We start from the raw sequence: 8,203 nt of genomic DNA on the forward strand, positions 1-8,203 counted from the left end.
GCCTAAGCTACTCTGCTTCCCCCCAAAGAGGAAACTACTTTTAATGTCCTCCAACAATCCCGACCTGCTTATGTTCAGCAAGGCAGCTGCATTGAGTGCTCTCAGACCCCGCGTATGTGATGAAGCAGGTTCTTTCCTGCAACAACCATCCAGCTAGTCCCTAAGGTGGCACAACACTCTATAATCTCACAAATAGGACCCTAGTATTTGATATAGTTCAGAGTTGAATGACACAAGGTACCATAACATCATTGTGAGCATTCTAGATCTCCGTTTTGGGCAGAGAGCATGTGTGAGGGACCTGATTTGAATCAGGACCATGGTAGGGTGCAGAGGGATTTGAATTGCCCCTATTTTTAGATGGAAAAAAGACCCATAGCAAAGCTGTGCATACTGATGTAGTTTTCAAGTGATCAAGCCTCTCATGTTATATGAGTCCAAGACTTCCTGTGCTGGCCCTTCTCGTTTTCCTTCCTCATGTTCTTGCATGACTGGCTACCCAGAGATTCTGGACTCAGGCATGGTAGTCCAGCCACAGTGAAGGCAGCATTGTCAAGGTTCTTCTTATGCAAGAGTGCTGTGACTGCAGTCCAGACCTTTGGAATTGGCTCCGTTTGCAGCTGAAAAGGAAACAACACAATTGCCTTCTTCCCTAGTATTTTTCCTGATGGAGACTCCATAGGAGTTTTCTGAAACAAAGCGGATGGAGTGGTTCCAGCTGCTTTTCCAAAGGGGTCAAAGAAGTTAAAGTGAATGAAGTTTTAAATGTAGACACTGGTTTCAACAACACCAGCTTTCCACCACCCCGGGTCTTACATTCCCGTTTCTGGGCTTAAGCAACAAAATGCTGTGAAGAGTATCACCAACTTATTCCTTCTATGTATTGTCTTGTACACTGGTGTGTTGTTTTTGTAGTCCATATGGCCTGGAAAAAGAAAATAATCTCCTTAGTCACAATCACGGGATGTCCCAGTTCTTACATAATGTTACATAATTGTTATGGACTAGTGGACTAGAGCTGCTGACAGAAGCAGCTCTAGGAATGACCAGTTGGCAACTAGTCCAGCTGAGCCAGTGACTGAGCCATCACACTTCTCCCTCCAATGTAGCCAGAGGGAATGCTTACCCTGGAGACAGCTCTGGGGAGGAAGGAGCCAAATGACTTTTGGTGCCAGCTGGTCCAATTGGGGGGGGGGGGGCTTGCTGTTTCTCTCTGATTGCTGATGGAGGTAGTTCTAGGAGGAAAGGGATTATGGCCTATGGTCTCAGCTGAGTCAAGGGGCTTGCTGTTTCCCTCGCTGCTTTAAGTGCTCATATAAATCCTGAATATTCTTGTGATATCTTTGATTCTCGCCCTGAATATCATGTCGTTTTCAAAAAGTTTAGTCCTGGCATTTTGGCAAGTATACCAAACTGGCTAATTCAAGTAAAGAAAGAGGCCCTTAAAACTAATGTAATCTCAGACTGGCATTTTAACTTCCTGAAAATAGGGTAGGAAGGGTTTTGTTTGCAAATATCCCATTGGGGGGAGGGAGAGAAAGAGAGAGTTCTTTGATTTGATTGGTGATATTTGATCTTTTTGGACACACTGATATGCAAGCTAGAAAAACTCTTCTAAAAAAAAACACAGAAGACAGAAAATCAAGGTTCTCTAAATTCTAAAGATGATTTTATCTTTAACAAATGAACTTAATTAAAAGATGTGGGGCCCAGTTATTACAGACTATTAACAAGATTTGGATCCACAAGACAGGTTCATATGAAACCATTTTATTTTTCCCTATCTTCCTACCTTAGTTTTCCAATGGGGGGGGGGAAGGCACTTACTTTGCAGAGATTTCAACTGGCAACTCCCAGACATCAGGACATCTGTTTAAATTTGATTTAAGGCAAACTTCCCACCATACTCACAAAGCATCTGGCATTGCTCTCTATCGCTATTTCTCTTTTCCCCCCCTCCCTATTACCACTCCTTCTAATCTGTGGTTGCATTTTTTGCTATGAAAACCATGCGGCATTTATTTTTTTGAAAACACGGATAATGGGAAGATCAATCTGATTAAATGTGGTGACCCCTCCCCCCACGTGCTTCTGCAGGAACCTATCCCTCTTTCTCTATCTTTCTCTGCTTCAACTTTTCTTTTTTTAATGAATGACTGGAGACTGGAAGCCAGATGATTTAGAAATCTGATGTGCGATTGAGTATCAAGGCTGAGGTGGGTGGAGAGTTATTAATTGGTTTCAGTTACTGTAGGCTCAAAAAGCGGAACTCTGTGTAATGGGCTTATCTTCTGATCTCTATCTTTGATCCAAACCAAACCTTGTGGCTCATATAACAAGTAGGCTCATGGAAAAATGTATGTTTGTACAACTCACTACGAAAGCTGTGGCGAGCCGTTCGTTGACTCAATTTTCTTTCCTTCCAGGAGGGTGGCGTAGGCCATCCTTAGCGAGGAAATTTCAGAGAATGGGAAGGCATATGAAAAGGAAGTCAACTTTCTTTTCTTTTCCTTTTTTGCTGGGCTGACTTCTATTGGTTTAAGAGCCTAGAACAGTGATTTTCAACCTTTGCCATCTCATGGCGCACTGACAAGCTGCTAAAATGGTCAAGGCACACCATCAGTTTTTGGACAATGTACAAGGCACACTGGTGAGCAGCACACATCCCCCAATAGCCCTACCAATAAATGACCTTCCTCCAAACTCCAGTGGCACACCTGCAGGCCATTAGTGCCACACCAGTGTGCCACAGTACAGTGGTTGCAAATGGCTGGCCTAGAAGATGACATCCTGCCAAAATGGTCCTCAGTGGTCCCCAGAGCCAGGGGCAGCCCAGCCCTGAGCTGCCCAGCATGCAGGACTGCAGCAGCGCCAAAATGGTTGCTGTAGCATCCTGAGCAGGCCGGGCAGCTGGGTAAGGTAAAACACCCCTCAATTGGGCTACTTGACTCTGCACTGGCTATTTAGCTGGCACAGAGTAAAGTAGCCCCATGTCGGGGCAGGAGGCCTGTCACGGGGCTATGAATCCAGCAGAGCTGAGCTTTGCCAGTCCCGCTCTGCTCCCTCCCCCGCCACGCCTTCCCACTGCTCCCCCTGCCCTGGAACATTCCCTCCACCCAGAATACCTCTCTGCTGCCTGGCGCTTGCTTGGAACTCTGGGCGGTGGCCCCTGTTCACCAGCCGGCCCTGGCTCAGCGTGGGCTTGAGCTGAGCCTGTTCCAGTGCTGGACCAGCGGTCTGTTGCAGGTGTGCCTTACAGCATGTTTGCAACACTGTGCACTGGCGCTGAGCTCATATGCACAGTTCACGATCAGGCCCTCACTTTGCATAGACCTCAACTGGCAACCCTAACACAAATCTGTCATTCACTAGAAGTCCAGGAAGGGGCCATGGTTGGCAACCTTCAGTCTTGAAAGACTATGGTATAAGCCTACAGCACCCAGTATTCCAGGCAGTCTCCCATCCAAGTACTAACCAGGCCTGACCCTGCTTAGCTTCCAAGATCAGACGAGATTGGGCATGTGCAGGGTAACAATAGTTCAGTGGCAGACCACAAGCCCTGCATTCAGAAGCTCCCATATTCACAGGGTTGAGCCAGGACCTCCTGGCACTTGAAGTGGCATGCCAAATGCTTCCCTCTGTACTTGGTGATTTGCCATTCTTTGCTCCTCCCCACACCCTCCTGGAGGTGTTCTAGCCCACCACTCTCTTCTCTTCCAGTCTGTCTCCAATTTCCTTTTCCAGACCAAGGATTGAGAGGAGAAGGAGAAGGGGCTGTGGAGGTGAGTGGGTGAGGAGAAATGAGTGCCCCCACCAATCTGCTGCCTGAGGCAACCATCTCAGTTGACCTCAAGGATGGGGCAGGCTTGCACATTCTGGTATCTCCAGTTTTAAAAAGCTCAGGGAGTTGGATTGTTGCAGCCACTCCAAGCAAACAATACTAGGCTAGATTAACCAATGGGCTGATTCATTCAAAGTCTTCAAAGTCTTAAACTTGCACCTAAAACTTCACAGTGTCAGTGCTATATGAGACATCCACAGCCTAAAAGTAACCCCAGAAAAGGCCCTGGCTCTGGTTGCCAATTTGAAAAGTGGAGGCATCTGAAGCACAGCTTCTGATGACCTTATCTTCACGACTCTTTGAACTTCAAGATCTATGGACCTTCAATATCCCTATTGCCTGGGTCTTATTTGTAATTCAGTCAACTGTTGTACTCAGAAAGCAATGCCTAGTTGACATTGTCCAATCTTTGGGACTTCCCAGTTGCAGTAGACCTGCTGACCAGCCAGTGTCAAGTTATTGTGGTACAGACATGATCCCCCCCCCCTTTTTTGCAAATCTGCAGACTTTGTGACCAAGTTAAGCACTGGAGACAGTTTGCCCAGTAGTCTGACCTTTCACCCCTTCTTTACTAAATAGACTTAATTGCTGCATTTGTCTGTCATTCGAGCTACAAATAATTCTACTGAGGTCGTCCAAAAAAAAGCTCTGCTTTCGAGCCACCATCAGTGACCTCTAATTTGATCCTAGTCAAAAGAAAACACAGAGGGGTTTGCTGGAAGCCAAGTGCCAATGTCTTGGTTAAAGTGGTGATTTACCACCAATGAAGTTAGACCTCTAGTGACTTTGGAAAAGGCACTTGTGTGTGTGCATATATTGTGGAACATTTCAATTTTCCCCATTGACTTTGGAAATGCTATTGCCCTGATCTAGTAATGGAGAAATGCATTTATAGCAGTGTTTCTCAAACTGTGGCTTGGGACCCACTAGGTGGGTTGCGAACCAATTTCAGGCGGGTTCCAATTCATTTCAATATTTTATTTTTAATATATCAGACTTGATGCTACCATGGGATGTGACTGCATTTGCGGAAATGTTACAGATCTGTACTTTAAACAGACTACTTGCATATGCTTTTAACAATGATAATCAATGGGGCTTACTCCTGGGTAAGTTTGGATATCAACAGTATTTATATACCGCTTTTCAACTAAAAGTTCACAAAGCGGTTTACAAAGAAAAATCAAATAACTAAATGGCTCCCTGTCCCAAAAGGGCTCACAATCTAAAAAGATGCAAATGAATACCAGCAGTCAGCCACTAGAGCAGACAGTGCTGGGGGGAGGTGGGCCAGTTACTCTCCCCCTGCTAAAAAAAGAAGCACCCACTTGAAAAAGTGCCTCTTACCCAATTAGCAGGGGTTTAGGATTGCAGCTTTGAATTGTCAAAAACTTTCTTGCTTGATGATGTCACTTCTGGCTATGACATCACTTCCAGATTAATGATGTCATTTCTGGTGGGTCCCGACAGGTTGTCATTCTAAAAAGTGGATCCCAGTGCTAAAAAGTTTGAGAACCACTGATTTATAGGATTCAAAGCATAAGAAGAATGCTACTGGTTCAGAGTAATGGTCCATCTTGGCAACATTCTAGCTTTCATCTGTAGCTAACCTCCTGGAAATCACCAAGTGAGGCATGAAGGCAACAGTCCTTCCACATTATTGTAAGTCACCAGTATATGGTGTCCTCTACTGCTGAGCTACAACTTCTCCCCCATCTTGCCACATATGAGACCCCTGACTGGATAGGATTGTCTCAGAAATAAGCACTTGTTTCTCTTTTGAAAGGGAAAACAGAAACAGTGAACAGAAAATAGTACATTTTAAATACAAGTTAGGGGGTTGTAAAAGTGTCCCCTTTCTCCCCCCCCCCCTTCATGGGGCATTCAGCACAGCTCTGGCCTAGGGTATCCAGGCAAATGGGGATTTTTCAGCCCTGAAAACAACACATAAAACAATCTTCTTGCCTTCCATCACATTTTTTTTGGGTGTGTATTCCTCTATCTTGTCTGTCCCACACTGCTAATTTTCTTTGGGTCAATACAGTACTAATTGCATGTGATGAAGCTCTGTGTGTATACCAGAACTTCTATGGCCACTGCTCTAAGTTCACCTAATCTTTATACCTCTAGAAAACAATCTGCTGTTTCTTTCCCCAGTGATAAGGACACTGGAAGTGAGAGAGCGTTGGCTAGCATGCACAGGTAAAAAGGAAGGAGAAACAAGAACCCATTCCACTGCCTTCCCACCAAAGACTTGAATTCATTTGGAGCCTCTGTTGTCCTTAAACAGGCACTCTCTGAACCCTTCTGCTGAAGCATCCTTATCTTTTAAAGGACATGCACAGCCTCTTTCGGTGATGAGCTGAGAGCGTGAGAAGTGCTCACACCTTGTCTTTACTTTGAGATGCCATCTCTTCTGAAGTGCTTGTGATGTCCTCTAGACCCTCTCTGTCTCTCCCTTTTCTTTTATGTCTTCAGCAGCTGTCATCCAGAGAAAGAGAATTTCCCACTTCTCTCTTGGTCATGAAGAGCAGAAAATGGCTATTAGGTGCCATTTCAGATGCAAAGGCTGAGCGAAAGGTAAACTGCAATATCTTTGGTGCTCTTTGATGTGCTTTCCACAGGCTACACATCCATGATCCTTCCCTGTCACCTGCTAAGACTTGGACAGCAGGAGAGGGGTATTTTGAGTAGCGTCCAGGAACATCTATGTTTGTACAAACTTTATGTATTCAAATCAAAATGACAAACTCTAAAGTCTTGAGGCACCTGTTCTATGAGTCCAGAGATTTTAGGTCCAGTCTGCTCTGTATGGAATGCAGCGGACTTAATCATTGCATCAAATGACTCCTGTCTTGAAAAGAAAGACTTAATTCAGGATTTTATGGACCTATGGACCTTTGGGAAAATGCTGCATGAACTTGTGCTCTCCTCTGACCTTCACCACCCTTGCCAAGTCTATAGCGTGTGGCTCTCTGCAGTTTCCTATGAACTTGAATGGAGATTTTCCTGGGAAAGTCTAGCTTTCCTGTCGGGTTTCCAATAGCCAGCTTTCCCAGAGAAAAGCCAAGTTCTCTTTCCGCACTGAATCCAGCAGGACAGATGTAAAAATAAAATGAAGATTTTAAAAAAGGAAGGAAAGAAATATACCTAACTTGCTCGCTCCTTGATTTCAAAAGCCATTGATGTCATGGCACTGGACACCCAAGTTTCCAATACCACTGTGTGTGTCAGAAAACAAAAGTCAGACTGTTTAATCTTTTTGCATATTAGTAAAATGTCTTGCATGGAATCAAACAGCAGTATTTCAGTTTGGAAGCCTTTCAATTGTAAGCCTGCAGGCAAGACATGTGTTTGTTTATTTTTGTACAGTACCTAGTATTTTAGGTGTGACAAGAAAGAGAGGGATGAGGAGGTGGATTTTGGGAGTCCACCTGTTACCATTAACGATAGGTGAATTTACTCCCTTGCAGTTTGGAATTAGGCATGATTTATGGGCTCAGAAAAGCTACGAATAGAGCTCTCTTTTATTCCAAGCTTTCAAATAATGCGTGGCTTTCTTTTTTTAGCACATGCATGTCTCTGAGCATGATGTGCCACAGGCATTTATGCAGTATTCCTGTTACTCCTCCCCCAAGTGTCAAAACATCATGCATCATGCTGCTTCAGCCTCTGATTGGCTGCTATCACATGCAGTGGCATAGCTAGAGGGCGTGCAAAGTGCTAAGTTTTGCAAGGATCTTCACTGCAGCATGCAAGCGGCCCCTCCCCCCCTGCAGAGGATGGCTCTGCCTGGAATGGCTCCAAAGGGGAGGGGCTGTTTGCATGCTGTGGTGAGGCTCCCTGCAAAACTTAATGCTTTGCACCCCTTCTAGCTATACCACAGGTCACATGTTCCTTCATTTATAACAGATATAGACAGGGGTCCACAGGCAAAGACTAATAGTGATCCCAAACTAGCAAATGTAGGTGGGAGGGGTCAGCCTCCTGCCAGTTTCTCATGATGCACCTGCTTTTGGTCCCTTGGATCTTGGTGTGCCTTTTCTAGAACTCCCCATTGCCTTTTTTCCTCTCTGCTCTTTCTAGCTGGTGCAGCTCTTGGGATGGCAGGAATTGACTGGGACCCAATTTTGAAGTGAAATCCACATAGTCAGAGTCCAGGATGGATGGGGTCATTTGGCCAGGAACCCCAAGAGTGGAGTGGAGGTGAGGGAAGGCTGCCAGGAATTTTTTCAAACCAACACTGGTGGCTCTGCTGGACAGAGGCAAGCTTGAGCTGTATTTTCACTCCTCACACTGCCTCCCCGCTTGCTTTCCTGTTCTTCTTCTCCTTATAAAGGCATCGCTCCATTTCAGCAAAGA

The sequence above is a fragment of the Tiliqua scincoides genome, chromosome 9, assembly GCF_035046505.1.
Source record: "Tiliqua scincoides isolate rTilSci1 chromosome 9, rTilSci1.hap2, whole genome shotgun sequence".
NCBI lineage: Eukaryota > Metazoa > Chordata > Lepidosauria > Squamata > Scincidae > Tiliqua > Tiliqua scincoides.